Genomic DNA, 15,748 nt, shown 5'->3' with positions numbered 1-15,748 from the left:
TAGCTTTCTCGCCGTTCCCGTGCTCACTGATGGTTGTATCTTTATCTCCAGGTGAGGGATTCCAACCAGATGCGCATTTCGAAGCACAAAGGACAGCTTTCACATGGCGTCGTTCCTCTTTGAATACCGGCTCCATTACCCCATCACTGAGCCCGTGATTGTGAATGGGAACCTGTGTGTGCGTCAATGCCGTCGTGCGCTGCAAGAAGCATTATCACTATAACTTTATTAACGATGACGATGATTTAGTGGTTAAAAAGAGCGTGCTTTATGTCGGGACGCATGTCGGTAGGACATCCGGCACATCTGTCCACATGAAATAATTATTCATCCTGAACAATAAGCGCACATTCTCTCTTGAAACCCATCTGTGTCCTGTAAACCGGCAGCTAGCGGTGTTTGAAGAAGCGGTATTTGTGTACTTAGCACTTCTTCTTACCCTTGCTTTGTTTTGATTTGTTCTTTCTTTTATTTTGAATCCTAAACAGGCGAATGAGCCTGCTACAGCCGTATTTTGATTAATAACTACAGTTCGGAAAGCTGCAGACTGCACACATTCACTTTCTCAACTGTCTCTAGTACTCACGTGAGGCTACGACGGCCTTCATTATGCGCCAGCTCTAGCGTACTTCAACATCTCTTTCCACCGCATCCTGTACTGTCCTGTCCAACACTGCCGAACCATTGATGTTGTCTGGGCGGCTGAGAATAGATCGTGAAGCGCTTCGTTGAGCGCCGTAGCATGGGAAGTGACATAGAAGGCGCTCTAGTGTTTCGTCCATACCCGCAAAAATTGCACGTGGTACTTTGCTCATTTCGATGTGGAATTAATAAGCGTTCATTAAAGCGATGCCCAATGACACTGTACACAATGTCGTGTTATTTTTGTGTGCCTACTCGGCACTGATGACAATTTATTGTATTTTTTTCTGTCGCCAGGATTGCTTTCTTTTGAAGCCATCGCAGTCTTCTACATTCTTTTACGCCACAGTGTTGCGTTTTTTAGCCGTCACCACTCTCCGACGTGTTCAGCTCAACCATACCTGCATCGAGAAAGAAAGTGAAGGAGTTTCGTTAGCCAGACTCCTTCACGGCCCATTTAGCTAACTCTCTCCTTTTCATCATTCTGACACAACGCGGTCTCTTACTGAAGGGCCGTCTTTTTTTTTTCTCTCTCTCTCTCTATGTTGTCTTAAACTCACCAGTATTTCTTTTTCTTTTTCGACTTCGGCACGTTGTCGCTCCGCGTTAACAAATTAAAAAAGAACGCAAGAAAAGAAAAAGAGAGCAAGAAAGAAATCAAAGCTACACACACAACTCGTTTTCGGACTCCATTCTATTTCGCTTTGCCAGCGCGTGCGGCAAAGCTCATTCGACGCGGAGGTGTTAAAAGAATACGGTCTTTCCTTCTCTCCCTCTCTCTCTTTCCCCCCTCTCTCTTCTAGATACTTTCCTCTTTTGTTTCTCGTCCCACTAATGCTTTGTGATCGTTCCTTCCCCCCCTGTTTACTTCGTTTCCGCAGTGCCGGTGCTCGCACCGAGCCTTTCCTTGCCTTTGTGTTTTTTTATTCCTTATCGGGTTTTTCCACTCGGTTCGCAGGAAGCTCTCACACGTGGCTTTTCTTTCGCAGCTCGCCCTGTGGCCTTTCGCTGCAGCACGTCTAACCTACACCTGTTCGGGAATTAAGTTTTCTTCCTCTACCTTTCCGCTAGCAACTGCTCATAATATCTCTCGCGATCTCTCCTCAACCTCTCCACACCAGCCACCTTCCTGTCGCTTTGTCTGTGTCTGCCTCTCGATCTTTCTCTTTTTCAAGTTTGCAGGTGTTCTCCTAGTACTCCCCACAGCCTTCCTTCCAAACGCCATCTTTATTGCTTTCTTTTTAATACTCTCGCGTACCAACTCCTCAGCATCGTTCACTGCGCCTCTTGCGTTCACATGGACACGCGTGTGTGTGCGTGTGGCTGTTGTGCGTGTGGGAGGTCCTTTCTTTCTTTTTTTTTTCCTGCACTATTCTTGCACTGATCTGCTTTCGTGGTTCCTTTTTTTCTTTTTCTTTTTTTTCTCTCTCTCTCTCTCTCTATGTCGTTTGTCACATTTTTTCCCTGCGGTCCTGGCCAGGCCTCCTTTGCAAGCTGTTCGGATTTTGCACCGTGGCGTTTATACGACGCAATTTCTTCTCCTCGCGGTTGTTCGCCGGTGTCATTTCTGAGACCGGCATTAAACGAAGAGCGCGCGCGGGCGTCCGCGCCACTTCTTATCGTATCTCGGCCGTTCACTTTTCTTTTATCGAAGGCGATTTCGTCCGGGGCGGTAGGCCGTGGCTATCGTCGTAAGTCTTCCGCTCTTGTTCTCTATCTAGGTTCGCCTTTCTTTTCAGCGCGTAACGCTCACTCGCTTTTGTCGGTAGCCGCACGCACTCGCACTTCTGCATTTTTTTTCACTTAGCTTGTATCGCTACTACGACAGAGATTCCGATGGTTTTATTGATATTGTCGCCTTCTTGGAGGATTGCGTCATCAACTTCCCGTTCACCTGGAGAGCGAGCAAAGGTGCAATGAAGCAGCATAGACGTTGCTGCTGTGCCGTTATTACTTTAAAATTCTGGCGTTGTACGTTATGCGCGAGTACTCATGTGGCGGGTATAGCTGGTGCTTGAAGGAGGAAATAAAAGCTAGAGTGACGGCGATTTTTTTCTTCGTTCTAATCCTACACCGCTATTTGGTAACGGAGAAAAGTTCACACTGAGGGACATTCCGAATACAAATTACTAACGCCAACGGAGGTAGAGGCTGCAGACATGAACAAAAAAAAAAAAAAGGGGGGGGGGGGGGGGCAGTGCAGTTTTGCGGAGCGTGCGGCGGAGCCGAACAGAGCGTGTTCAGCGCTGTCTCCGAGCGGAAAGCCTGACTTGCAAGCCCACGAACGTGAACCATATTGTTTATTTATGTATTTGCTCGTTGTATTTCCTTCACTTTTGTTTCACCTCTCGGGAACATCAACTTGCGTCAGACTCTGTCATCATGTTCCGCCTCCAACCCCCACCCATCCCTTTTAATGCCACGGTTTCATCACCTTTAAAGGGTGCTTTGCCGCAGTAAGCATGTGTCTGCTAGAAAGCCGCCACCAGAAAAAAAGAAAAGAAAGAAAGAAAGAAAGAAAGAAGAAAGAAAGAAGAAAGAAAGAAAGAAAGAAAGAAAGAAAGAAAGAAAGAAGCAAGAATGCTCGCGCTTGTTTATTTTTTAACCTGCAAAGTTTACCTGACAAACGAACTCTGCTGGTAAAAACGAAAAGAAAATAAAAATGAAAGAAAACACTACTTGTACAACCTGCTAACGAGGTGTCGTGTGTTCGATGTAGCGTGGTAACGTGCTTAATTCGACTTCGACTTTGTCACCATCGTCGTCGCCTGAGAACTTCATCTGGGCGTCTCCCTCGATCTGCAGCTGAGAGTGCGAGCACTGTGTTTAAGCGTTAATGATTTCCGCCAGACACTTACGTACGCAAACTCGCAATGCCCTCCGGTATGAAATCTCCGAGCAATCTGAATTAATAACGTATTTTCTGTATCGGACTGTGTGAGTATCGTCCCACCTGAGGAACCGACATATTAAGCCTGCAGAACCATTCCCGCCTCGACCTCCTGACTTATTCTTGTTTCGCTTTCTCGCTTTGGTAATTGCATCAGCCTTCTGTCCTTGGACCTTTTTGATGCGAACGCATCAAATGGCCCATTGAGCGAAAAAGCCGGCGTCTGTAGTAGAGAAACGGCCCTTAAATTCCCATTGGCTGCGACGCGACGTCACGAGCATGCCTTAACGGAGTAGAGCGGGCGAAAGGGAACACCTGCTGCCCCTCTGGCGCGTCATGGCGTTGCGTCAGGGAAGAGGAAATCGCCGCGACGTCACGTCACCCTCGCTCTCGTAAACCTGTGTCACCCGCGCAAGCTCTCGCCTGCGTTCTAACTTCGCCCCGGTAATTGCCATAAAAATTAATGTATAAAAACAGAATAAATTCGAAAGGAAAAGCTTTGGCGGTAGTGAATTTAGAACCTACGACCCCACGCTCGCGTCTTACCCACTGGGCTAAACCAGCGCTTTTCTTTAGAGCGCAGCTCATAGGCGACCGTTCCTGCGGAGAGCGCCGGCGTCCCTCGGTGCACCTCGTAACCGAGCGAACGAGCACAGCGAAGGAGCAAAGAGCGAACACGGAGTGCAGCGAGGTATGAAATACGGCGATAGCGAAGAGAGCGCGAGGATGAAAAGGAGGAGGAGGGTAATGCGAAAGCGTGAGAACAGTAGCGTAGTGCCGCGCAACACGGGCTCTGCGGCGACGATGGCTACGAGATGGCACCAGAGTAGCGCGCGTCTTCTGTTCACCGATGACGCTAACGGTACCATATATGCGGAAACAAACTCGCTGCATGAGCGGAGGTCTTTCTGCGGCGGCTGCTGTGAATCGCGCCCACGCGTCACCCACGAGCTGCCTCTCGCGATCTTCCGATTAGCGAGGCAGTCGCGCCCCACTTCGTTCCGTTTGCAACGTGCCGCACGAGACAGATTGTCCGCGCTAGCTAATACATCGCGGAAAACGCGTATAGAGCTGCTCTCAAAATTTGCATTAGGGACTATTGTAATCGTCGATGAATTTGCTGCTTACATGTTATTTATTGCATCAGGTGTACGCGAGAAACGTACTATACTCGAGAGACGTGCAAGCGATATCACGGGATAAGAATAATAATTAGAGCACGACCATTCTTCAATTTACCTACTTTTTTTAATGTGCTACGCCTTCATCCACAGTCATAATACGTAATGTATCACGCCATGGGCAAATACTTATCAATCTGACATACTTCCACTCCAACGCCTTCAAAGCCAAGCCAGTCGGATCCTGACATTCAGCCCACCGTTCACCAGCGCATCTTCGTTACTTCAACAGCATCAGGGGGTAATTTGTTCAAACATAAATTGGGAATTCTTGTTTTCAAGTCTCTAAGCGGTACGACGAAATGGGAGCTGTAGAAGGACGAGAGAGCCCGATGGAAAATCATTATCCCGGTGGTGACGATCGTAAGTGGCCTTTTGTGCGGTCTGCGATGACGAGAGCCGAGCGCGGGCTACTGTGCGCGCGACGAGCTGGCGCATTTTGGCATCTTGCGCATAGGAAGTCGTGGACGTGGATGCCGGATCATAAGGGAGCAAGGTGTCAGAGGGTAGTAAGGGATGGCATCCAAAGAGGAGAGAGAGAGAGAGAGAGAGAGAGAGGTTTATTTGAAGAAAGGCAGAGAGGTCGGCTTGAGCGTTAGTTTGCTCTGGCCTGCTACTCTACACTGGGGAAGGGGGGAGGGGATAAAAAGAGCGATGAATGATGATGATAAGATTAGGAGGTGTGTATGTACATGACCATCCCGTTGAGGTCATACTATAGCCGTGCATGGAGTCCAGTGGCTTGAAGGAAGGCTATAGTCGCTTCGATGACCACAGCTGCGCTGCTGGCGTCAGGCCAAGGACCTAAGACAATCTCGTCAGACATTGGTCTTTTAGTCGCTCGCTGAATAGTTGAAATGAGGCTCTGCCGTTCTCGCGCGTACGCTGGGCATGAGCAAAATATGTGCTCAAGTGTTTCTGGCACTGGGCAGTGATCGCAGTTGGGACCAGTGTCACTGCAGCCGATGATATGCGTATAACGCCTCGTGAGTGCAACACCAAGACGAATCCGGTGTAGCAGACTTGTTATGCTCCTCTTCAGTTTATGAGGCATGCGGAGCTTCATTTCTGGGTCCCGTTTGTGCAGTCTCTTGTGTCGTCGATCAGGATTGGTCCAGTACTCAAGTGTAGAGTTCCGCATGACGCACCGAAGCAGGGCATTCGTGTCTGTTCGTGAGAACGCGATGCTTACTTCTGGCGCAATATTTACAGCTATTTTAGCTTCAGCGTCTGCTTGTTCATTTCCTATCACGCCACAGTGTGCAGGTCACCACGTCACTGAAAGGTGACGTGGTGACCGCATTTGGTCGCAATGTCGAGAAGCTCTGCGATTTCTAGAGCTAAAATATAATAAGGGCCTTGTCTCATAACGCACTCAATGGCTTGAAGAGCGGGTTTGGCGTCGTAAAATAAAGTCCATATGCGAGGAGGATCTCTTGCAAGGAATCGTATTGCCCCGCGGATAGCAACAAGTTCTGCAGCAGTTGAAGTAGACTTGTGGTCTAATTTAAACCGTCGAGCGATGGACATTTGCGGGATGACAAAGGCTGCGGCGGAGGCACATGGGGTAACAGAGCCATCGGTATACACGTGTGAAGTACCACTGTATGCTGTAAAAATGTGCGATAGGGTAAGTTGCTTAAGGCCAATGGACGAAACACAGGACTTCCTCGTAATCCCAGGGATTTGAAGTTTAACAAGCGGTGTAGGTAGGACCCACGGAGGTGCACTAGGAATGCATGGGGGAGAGAATCTAAACGGCAGAATGTTCTCATGACGCAATATAGTTCTTGAAAAACTGCAGTTTGGGTGTGTGGCAGGGAGTGCTGATAGGGGATGTTGCCTATGTCGGGTCAACAAGCGTAGGTGCACTCGAAGAGGTTCGCAGAGCATATATACGTTGATGGGACAAGCCCGAGCTTCCGCAATGGTTCCATTCGTTGAGGTGCAGCGTGGTAGGCCCAAGCACGTGCGCAAACCTTGAGCTTGTATGCTCTCTAACGTCCGCACACAGCTGGGTCTCATGTTCGAGAGCACCGGCATGCTATATCTTATATAGCCTACGAACAGGGCTTGGTACAATTGAAGAAGAGATGATTCCGACGGGCCCCATCTTGCTCCTGCCACCACCCGAAGCACAAGGACAAAACTCTTCAGTTTTGACTTCAGTGCAGTGACGTGCCTTGACCAGGATAGTTCACGGTCGATGGTTACACCAAGGAACTTGTGGTGTGTTACGTAATGTATCGATGTTCCTTTAACGACTATCGGATATTTAGTCATTTGTTTGCGCGTGAAGGCAAGCACTGCACATTTTTCAGTTGAAAGTGTGAGGCCTTGACGTTGTAAGTACGTGGCTGTAATAGTCACTGCACGTTGCAAACGCGCACGCAGTTGCGGACGCGTAGCTCCAGATGCCCATATGCATATGTCGTCGGCATACGCGCTAATCTTTACTGTGTTGGGAAGCTCAGACGCAAGTCCAATCAATGTCACATTGAAGAGAGTCGAACTGAGAACTCCTCCTTGGGGAACACCGCGGTGAATATTATAGTGACCGGTGTCTCCATCGCTTGTCGACATATATACGGTACGGTCATTGAGATAACTAACGATCCAATTATATAGTCGGCCACCAATGCCTAAATCGTCAAGCGCATCAAGGATCGCGTAATGCAGAACATTGTCATAGGCGCCCTTAATGTCAAGGAATACTGCCCCGACTAATCTGCGTCGACTTCTTTCTTGTTCAACATCGGAGATCAAGTTGACCACACCGTCAATGGCAGATCGGCCTCTTCTGAATCCATGCATAAATTGGGGAAAGCAGTTATTGCTTTCTAAGAACCACTCTAATCTAGACAGTACCATCCTTTCCATTACTTTGCCGACGCAGCTGGCTAAGGCGATCGGCCTGTAGGATGAAAGTTCATTAGGGCACTTCCCTGGTTTGAGCAGTGCAATAATGCGGCTGCAAAGAGGAGATATAAAGGTGAGTAGCCGCCAGTTTCATGACGTGATGAGTTGTATGCAAATGTGACGAACGGAAGCGCAACGGCCCAATCGTGGCGGTCATCGGAAACGTACAGGGAAAGCATGTCGGTCAGTGTACGGTTTAGGCGTTCGGTGAGTCCATTGGTTTGAGGGTGATATGAGGTCGTGAATTGCGATGAGTAGCACATGATCGAAGTAGATCGTCAACCACGCGAGACAGGAAGCAGCGACTGCGATCTGTGAGTAGGTGACGTTTAGCACCCAGTGGTGTGCTGCCCGACAGCAAAGCACACCAGCCCACGCGCTTCGAGCCAGGCCACACGGCATCGCGAGCAGTACCGCACGCCACGCTGCTCTCGTCATTACTGGTACGTCTTTCACAAGGCTGTACTGGTTATACTAGTGTCTCATGCTTGTGCTCACGAGGGTTTCAACGAGATTTAGGGGCGTAGGCTCCTTTCCCAACCACATCACCCCTGAAGAAGGCCGAGTGCCAGGCCGGGGGATTGCTTGTACCCATTTGGGACGAGCCGGTGGGTGCCCGGCGGCAGTGGGAATCGAACCCACGCCCTTCCGCAGCCGAGGCGGGCACTCTACCACGAAGCCACGAAATTCCTTCCGTGTTGGTGACAGGCGCGCCATTAGAATATATGCCTGTGATATGCTTCGAATTTGCTTGTGTAGCATTTGCATCATGTAGCGCCTGGCGCGTTGGTTCTTCAGAGTGCAAGGAACGGTTGTACGTGAGCGAATATGAGCACCTCTATAGCGTTCAGCATCGTGCATTTGAAGATGGCTTTTAACAAGGGTGATTTCGTTTATATATATGCAATATGGGTAATAGTCACACTAATTTCAAGCCGAAGTGAACACTATGGAAGCGTAATGTAAGCCTAATTAGCGATAAAGACTTCATATCTCGAGTACGTTCATTGTTAAAATCTAGCTTTTCTAAAAATGTACACTCATTTGCAGCTTGGGAAATGTTTAAACGGGGAATTCGAGACGTAGCAATCGAAATTAGCTCCATCAGGTCGTTTTTTTTTAATAAGTGCGAAGAAAAAATATTGCGGAAAAGTCTTTATCACCTTGAAAAAGGGAGGTACCAGCGAATACGCAAGGACGCGTACACAAGGAAAAGGCGTTAATTAGACACGGACGGACGCTGGTGTCCCCCCTACCCCCTTTTCCCCCCTCTTTTTCAAGTTCATCATGCACCAACCGGCCCAAGAGCTTGAGTTAATGCACCTCTTTATCCCCTTCATGAGCTGGAATCAGAAACGCCTGGGCTAAACCAGCGCCTCCTAGATAGGAGCCCTGTTTACTCTGCTTCATGACATCATTCTACTTGGACCGAAATTTCCATTGCCAAGCCCGGTGTGATGAAAGTGGTGTTGTCTAAATTTATTTATTTATTTATTTATTTATTTATTTATTTATTTATTTATTTATTTATTTATTTATTTATTTATTTATTTATTTATTTCTATAATTTTTCTGTTCTTTGAAAGTACGCGGCTTGTAACTCCGACAGGTCTCTGACAGAACTCTGCCGCTGCAATCGTTCAGCGACCATAGCACTTATGGATAGCACACGAAGGTTTAAAAATAATTGTGCCTGTGGCTTCAGACCTTCTTGTGGTGGTATTTATTATGCTTTACTTTTCTTCATTTCCCAGCAAACATAGTTTTCTAAACTCAGCAAAGTGATAAGTCTCTTCGCACATGCATAATAATTGCAAAACATCGCACTTATAGCTCAATATTTCGTCTAAAGTGACCGATTTCCAAAGTCGCAATGCCGTTTGAAGCCAGAAGGACGAAACGTTTAGGCAAATCTACGTGTCGTCATTTCGATGCTGGCTAAACTGCCACACTTGCAGTTCCCGCCGACGCCATAGCGCCGCGCAGTTCCCGCGACTAATTCTTGTAGGAAGCTGCGCGGCTCTATCCACTTATTCGCCGCATGTGCTCGCTGACGAGTCGCGTACAACGAGATTAAAGCCAGAAGACCGGCCAAGCGTCGGAGTAAGCGTGCAGAGATGAGGCGCAGCTGCTGGACCAGTTCTCTTCGTTATTAGAAGGGAGCCGAGTGCAGCCAGCGCTCCCTACACGACCCCTCTACCACCTCCCCCCAACTTCTCGTTGGCTCTCGAATCACTTCTCGTCCCCTGGGGCGACGCGGCCCAACCCCGAGCGAGTGGTTCTTTTCGTCCGCACGGTGGCGAAGTGATAGTGCGACTGCACTTCTTTTTCATCTCCAATCGAAGATTGCCCGAGGCAGGCCTTCGCCACAGCCACAGACTAAACATTCACGTACGCTTCCTTCGTCGTGAGTACCCCACTTTTAGAGTGCAAAGAGCGGCTCTCTGTTCTCCATTTCATCTGCACCCTCTCACAGTATTCTCACAGGGCTGAGCTCTTCTTTTCCTCTCCTCTCCCGCTAGGTCACGTGGCTTTTTTTTTTTCACGCGGACACGATCTCCTGGAACCTAGCCCTTAACAGCTTCACAGTAAAAAACACAAAAAATAGCAGGCCTTTGAAGTCACTCACGCTGACGTTGTGGAGACCAGTGTGCAAGAAAATTCAATGACGATTCAGCGGCAGATGCCAGAGAAATGCGTTACTTTACGTCGCGCCTTTTTGAGGTCCCAGATCCATCATTTAAACCGTGTTCACCACATTTCAAAGTGTTGTTCAGGAGCTCGATCACTCGACAACGCCTTGCCTCTTTGAGGAGCAAAGTGCAACTGACGGTGGTCCGGAGCAGACCACCGTCAGTGTCCTTGTCACAAGAAACGAACATGGATCACCAATCCAAGTACATGTTGTAGCTCAAAGTGCGATAGCTGAGGGGCATCTAGCGCGGTCATTAGGACGGTCTGTTGGAGTACAAGCAGGTTGCAATAGCAGGTTACAGTGCATGTTGTTGGGCGAGTCGGTCGTATCTCGTTAAGCAAGGTGCTGCGCGATACAAACATGGACCACACGAGCACTCGTCCTTGTGAGCCCGTCCTTCTTCGGCGCCCGTCCGGGTGCTCTTCTCGTCCGTGTTTTTAACGCGTAGCACCTTGCTAAACGATAGCAGGTTGTGTGCTATGTCCTTTCGTACATTGCACGCAGGGCACAGTGTCTATCCTTATATTTAAAATTAAATTCTAGTGTTTTACGTGCCTAAACCCCAATCTGATTATGAGGTACGCCGTAGTGGAAAACTCCGGATTAATTTTAACCACCTGCGGTTATTTAACGTGCACTTAAACCTAAGCACACGAGCATTTTTGCGTCATGCTACCATCAAAATGCGCCCGCCGCGGCCGAGAACGAATAGGCGACCTCGAGCTTAGCATTGCGGCGCCATATCCACTAAGCTACCGGGGCGGGTAGTGGCAATCCCATTCACCTAATTTTACACAAGAAGTATATTTGCAGGCAACGTTCAAACGTGAACCGGTTCAACTGTGCAATGCAGTGACGAAGCTGTTGCTCACGATCGCGGAACATTGTCGGCACGTGTTACCGACTGTCATAATTTCACGCAGACTACTGGCTACATTTCTACTAAATCTGCCGGTGGATCTTTGCAGTAGCAATACCTTACGCACACGCGCCCTAGAAAAAAAAACGCAAAACAAGACAACCAAGGAAGCCCAGCGATATCAGGATGCCCGACCCACCTCATATAGGCTAAACGCAGCCCGATTCGATTAGCGATTCGATTAGCGATTCGATTTGCCAGTGTTACCGATTCGATTATCGACTCGAATACGGAATCGATTATGGCTCCATTAAGGCGGGCGTCGTTCGGCGCCGGCAAATTATTCGCGAGCGCCTATACGTACGCGACCGAGTCCGGCCATCGCCGGCGGTTTGCCCCTGGAAAAGGTGCTCGCGGTAGCCTCCTGCGAGCCCGGCTACAGCTCCCAGCGTTCTCAGCTTGTGTGGCGAGAAAGCGAGATCGATACGGTGGTTCATTGCAACGGTGCGTACACGTCCTTGTGAAGCTTGTGACTCCCTTTTTCTCCAGTATCTGCTCTTTCCCCAGCTAACATCGCAGTTTCCACCCGCCATTTTCATTTCACAATCCAATTTTGTAAGCCGAGAAGACTACGATGACAACTTTTCTACATCTAAGTAACATTTCAGATTCTCGTTCTGGAACTTCTTTTTTTTTTTAATCTGAATTCGTTCTTGCCTTTCTGTTCGCGAACCTGATGGCATTAGCCCGTCTTGTTTTCTTTGTTTATTTCGCTTGAGCCCATTATACCTTGCGGCATAGGTGGGAGGCTTTGTGTAATTTTATTTTTTAAGGTCCCACGATATATATAAAATACGTTTACTTAAAAGAAATATTCTCTTCCTTTCCTTCTACCTGTTCTTTTCGTTGCGTTCCCATCGCGCACCTCATTGAAACTCTGACCCGTCCGGCGACAGTTGAAATACTGGAGACGGATGGACTGTGGTCGCGCTTTTTCATCTCAGAGGAAGGAGCTTCCTTCTCGAAGTAAAGGCTTCCAAAAAAAAAGGCCCTCGTTGTCTTGGTCACGTTGATTTTTTTCTTCGTTTTTTTCCCCTCCGTTATACTGTTCGTCGTCGTCCATTTCACCACATGAATGCGTGCGCCGCCCAAAAGCCGACGGAAGCTACAACATTCCCACTCTCTCGCCCCGCAGACGCCTCTCTTACGGTCGGGAAGAGTCACTCTCTCGTTTTTTGTAAAGTTTGTTCTCGTGGTTTTTTTTTATTATTCTTACGGTCGGGAGGATTCACCCCAAAAAACATAACTTTTGTTCCAGTGCCACTGTAAGATGCTCAAGAAACAGAACCGTCATGCATGTGGATAAATTAACCATCTCCTCCTGTTTGATGCTGTAAAAACTTATTTTCCTTGCATAAACACAGATATGAAGATGCATCATCGTGTTGAGGGGGACATGCTGACTCTGAATCCTATTTCAATGTTATTTCACCAACTTCTAAACACCCTTCGTGATGACTTTTCGTCGTTTGTCACGACCCAGTCACCTATGGTAATATAAGTGTCGTTATTTTTACAAACTGGCGACAAGAAAGAGTTAAACCACTTTCATACAGTTTCGCACGCATCTGACATCACATCCGGGGCGAAATATAGCACGTTCGCTTCCTATCTAATTAAGAGAAGGTTTGAAGACAATGTGCCTTATAATGTGCAGGGGGCCTCTATATCTCACGTAGGTACATCGTGTCTCTGCAGTACGATGAACGCCGTCCTATAAAGAAAAGGATTCATTTGCCATGTAACAACATGGCATCAGCGATGCGTGTATGATAGCTGCTTCCCACGTGTTCCGCGTCGAATAAGCCCCAACGTGAGTTAAGAAGGATCATCGTGGATAATGAGTAAAATTTATTGACGGTAAAGTGCAGTCGCCCTTCAGGCACACGACGGGTCGCTATAGAAACCGAGATTCACGCGATAAAGTCAGGGCGGCATTGACAAAATTGTTCATGAGAAATAATTAGGCGTAGGAATGAAAGCCATTTATTCTCGGGATATTTAACGAGCTGACAGGGAACACCGGTGCACTAATCACATGAGGACCGTAATCACAGAGGCTGTTCGTACGTTAGAACCATTCGTAATAGCGGAAGGCACTTAATATCGTGATCGGCAATGATCTTTCAGTGAATGCATCGGTTGATCGATGGTTTGCCTTCGCAAAGATTTTCGTAAGAAAAAAACAGCCCGTATATATAAACAGACACGGCCCAATGACGATAGTGAACACATCAGACACTAAATTTGCAAACAGAGTTGACAGCAATCACTAACTTTCAATAATTTGAAGCGTAACGCTTGCAAATAAATTATCCGCGAAACATGAATCAACTACAAAATGGTGATTAGTGTGTCTGTTAAAGCTTCTAAAGCGGACAAAATTCACGTATCAAATGCGGCCGGATCTATAGAAGAAGCGATTGCTTCGTAGAAAAGAGCTTTTGAAAAGCAAGCATCAACGAGGTAACAGTTCAGTGTAAATTGCAATCCTCCATAGCTGGAATGTGCCGTGATTACAGAAGAAGAAAAAAAGATTGAAAGCTTCAACTCCAGTTGAGCTCTATGCGTAATGATAATTATGTAGAGCTTTATAATTTTACATTATTAGAGTACGTACAATTATACACACCGTACATCACTTGACATAATTACTTAGTGTCTATCGGTTGACTGATTGCGATTTCGACCATGTCTTCAGCGCTGACATCGCCGGTGGCTTTACAGTAATAGTTGTTTCACTGATTAGGGCGAAGCAAGCCTAATGTGCGTCATCGCAGACGTCAATGCCTACTTGTGGAAGAACCCAACTACACAATGCATCGAATCCGAAGCAGGATGTGTGAAGCCATAAGGGATTGCACATTGTCTCGTCGGCGCTTTAAGGGGTCTGAAAGGCACATTGAGCGCTATCTGTGCGTTTGATAACAGCTGTGAGCTCCAAATGCCGTCCTAGATCCCTGTTTGAGACGCCGTGTTAGTCTGCACTGCCTTCGGGATCGACCCGCGAAAATTTATTTATTTGTTTGTTTATTTATTTACTTATGTATTCAGTTACCTCACAGGCTCCCGAAGGAGTATTGCGTGAGGGGAGGATACAGGGAATTAGCAAAAAGAAAGGAGTACAACGAAATTATACATTGTTAGCGGGTAAACATGAAAGAACAAATATCTAACAATATAAGTAACGCGATAACTGAAACAAAACGACTGTGTGAAGTAGCAAAAAAGGAGTACCAAGGTACAAATGGTACGAATGGTACGAATGGTACGAATGGTACGAATGTCACGAATGGTAGTTGGTGAAGATGAAAGAACAAGTCTCTAACAATGTTAACGCTATACAAAACAAACGAACAAACAAACAAAAACTATACAACTTCGCTAAAGGTAATTACTTTGGTGCGCAGTAAGATTAGTTGTGATGAATTATGGAAATAATATGCATAAGCGTGCTTTGAAGGATACAGGGTCAAGAATGTCAACTATGTCGTTTGGTGGGTTATTCCAATGCTGAATTGCACGGGGTAACGCGGATGAATTGAAAGCACTGGTTCAGCCAAAGATACGCTGGAAACTGAGATGATTAGGCAGACGCCGATATGTACGAGATGGACGAGTGAGCGGCAGGGTGGACGGGCGCGTGCTATGGACTATTTTGTGAAACAGACAAAACTGTGCTATGGTTCTTCGTGATTCAAAAGATGAGAGGGATAAAGATGACGCTAGAGTCGCGGTGATGATCTCTGACAATGAAGCGGGCGGCGCGGTTTTGGGCTGACTCGAGAGTCGCGATTAGGCAAGCTTGATGAGGTGACCAAATAGGGGCTGCTAATTCCAGTTATGGCCTTACGAATGTCTGATAGGCGATTTGTCTGGTCAGGGCAGGAGCATCGCGTAGGTTACGTTTAAGATAACCGAGCGTACGTGAGGCTTTAGCAGTTATTTTTATTTTGTAGTCATACCTAGCAGGAAAACCTAATCTACGTTTAACGAGAATGCTTCGCATTAATAGTAATCGTCGTTATCATCATCATGGTCGTCACCGCCACCAAATTTCGGTTTCGGGCTCCACTGGACACAGGATATGAGGTGGGAGCGTGATGGCGGTGCGCGTGGGCTCAGCTACCGTGTTCGACTTGGGACTTGGGGCCCCGGACCCCGTGAGCGTGACGGTCACAGCATGCGGGCGCCACTAAGCAGCCGTTCTGTAAAACATGAGGCGTATGCGCGGAATAGGAGCCCTCGGTATGCGTCTGCAACCACGCATGGCACCGCGAAGCTAACTGAACGTCAACGGCCGACGATCCATTATACAGTCGCAACGCTACGTGCGTGCAGTAACCATCATTGCCCATGCCGGACATTCAGTTACCTTCGCGAAGCGCTGCACTGGACAACTATGCAAATGATCCAGAGGTATGTCACTGACGACCTTTCATAGTTGAAGCACTTAATTCCGTCGTATTCTACCCGTGCTTAGTACCCGTGCTTCAAGGGTT

The 15,748-nt window shown here is 47.6% G+C and overlaps 1 protein-coding gene across 1 annotated transcript in view; it reads left to right on the top strand.

Annotated features, from left to right (window-relative positions):
* LOC119440588 (chondroitin sulfate proteoglycan 4-like) overlaps positions 1-15,748 on the top strand; it is a 172,433-nt gene that overhangs the window by 42,972 nt on the left and 113,713 nt on the right.

The sequence above is a fragment of the Dermacentor silvarum genome, chromosome 2 (genome assembly GCF_013339745.2).
Source record: "Dermacentor silvarum isolate Dsil-2018 chromosome 2, BIME_Dsil_1.4, whole genome shotgun sequence".
Taxonomy (NCBI): domain Eukaryota; kingdom Metazoa; phylum Arthropoda; class Arachnida; order Ixodida; family Ixodidae; genus Dermacentor; species Dermacentor silvarum.
Note: the sequence above shows the minus strand (reverse complement) of the source record. Positions and strands in the feature narration are given on the sequence as shown.